At 38.8% G+C, this 1939-nt stretch overlaps 1 pseudogene; it reads right to left on the bottom strand.

The window, feature by feature from the left end:
- Positions 1-1337: 1337 nt before the first annotated feature.
- Positions 1338-1619, bottom strand: LOC102845373 (annotated as a pseudogene).
- Positions 1620-1939: the final 320 nt, after the last annotated feature.

Raw genomic sequence — 1939 nt, 5'->3', positions numbered from 1 at the left:
AATTTAAACAAACTTTGAAATGTTGTCATAAGAATTATGACAAATGTTAATACTTAAGCCCCAATCTTTTAGAAAATAATCAAAAAGAAATCAGCAAATATTGGAGTTTGTGTTTGACTCTGGTTCATCTAATAAACCCTAATAACCCACAGTTTGGAAACAAGAGGCAGAATCTTGAAATCAATGCAGAATGGGAGTTCTGATTAGCACCTATAAATCTAAGACCAACAAATGGAGAGCAAATATCATCTTTTTGCAAATGTAAATGTTGAAAACTCTTACTCTTTGAGGAAGATGTGGGATCTTAGTCCTTGGAGATTGGTGCTGCTTACACAAAGACCAAACATTTGAGTTCATTAGATGCTCTCATAGGAAAAAGATGGGCAGTCTTCTCTGATCTTATTTACAGCATCTGAAAATCTGCTGTAGTTCAACTATGAGTCATTTCTAACTGAAGCCAATGAGTACTTATTTTTTTTTCTTTTCCGTCTCTGAATTACTGAGGGAGTATGAAATACACACACACACACACACACACACACACACACACACACACACACACATTCCTTTTGATAGCATATCATAGCCTATATACTATGCACCTTTTATAGTAATTTTGATTAATTTTTTTTCGTTTATAATATGCACTTTTTTTTTAAGTGATCTTCATTTACTGTTGGATTAGCAATTAGAACGTACAACTTCTGTTCAACAGGACATTGAAAAGTTACTTTAACGTGACAGCAGCAAAAAAAAATAGAATTCTCTAATTACAGCAGCCTTTATGTGCACAATTCTAAAATAAATACTACTTCTGAGCAGCTGTTGCCAGATTTTTAGGATTAATTTAAACATATACACTTTTTCTGCTCTGAGAGCCAGTACTCCATCTTGTTTACTGAGAGGGTTTTGAAAGAGTCAATGAGCTCGAGTAACTGAGGTGCGTGGTCACTCCTCACGGCAGGCAGGAAAGAGTCCAGTTAACCGGGGCACACAGCACACCACACGACACGGGGTGTACCGCAGCCACTGCAAGTCCTTCACTGTCAGCCCGCTGTCTTTTTCAAAGAGAATTTCCTCCTAAGAGTTTGAGAATTTGGGTGGCCTGTTTCATTTTTGCTAACCTGACTCCCTTGGATGGCTAGTTAGTTAGTGGTCAGGGCACCGGCAATTTGGTCACAAGGCAAGTCGAGGATGCAATAAAGAAAACCTATGTCTAAAATACCATGTGCTTACTGGAACCATTCAGATTATTTATTTTTAATATAAAACACCTAACTTCAAAGTAAAGGGTCTAATCAAGCAACACTAACAAGACGGAGGCAGCATCTCTTCTTCTAAGACTTATTAGGTTTGGCCCAGTGTTCTTGATACATGGAATATAGCATACCAGTCATTGCTCCCACCACAAAGCCTTGGGCCTCTACTCGCATGTGGATCAGGTGGATGGACATTTTCGTATTCCCCCTGTTCTTCAGTTTGTACAATCCGTACGCAACGATTGCAGCAAAGCCCGCCATTCCAATGGGAACAAATGGTGCCTCTTTAGCTTTTCGTCTCAATTTGGATCCCTGGTCTTCGTCATATGAAGAAAGTGATACATCTGTGTTGGATGACATTGTGATTGGTTGAAGAATCGCCCACGAGCAAACACACCACGTACGGTCCCACCGGTTTCTGCTCCCCCGCCCACGCACCTTTCCCGGCCAGCTTTTTTCCGCCTATAATATGCACTTTTAAGTAATTTATGTTTACTTCAAATAAAAGTTAACACACTCTCCTTTAAGTACAGTGCGAGTGTTAATTTAAAAAATAAACTTAAAAACACACTGTAAGTACAATGTGAGTGTTAATTTCCTCAAGCCAATGACCTATTATGGACCAAATGCCAGGGAGTTAATGAATACTACATTGTAGAAAAGCTTAGTAGCAGTTTATT

This window comes from Elephantulus edwardii, unplaced genomic scaffold (genome assembly GCF_000299155.1).
Source record: "Elephantulus edwardii isolate Elephantulus edwardi_28Jun2011 unplaced genomic scaffold, EleEdw1.0 scaffold00020, whole genome shotgun sequence".
NCBI classification, from domain to species: domain Eukaryota; kingdom Metazoa; phylum Chordata; class Mammalia; order Macroscelidea; family Macroscelididae; genus Elephantulus; species Elephantulus edwardii.
Note: the sequence above shows the minus strand (reverse complement) of the source record. Positions and strands in the feature narration are given on the sequence as shown.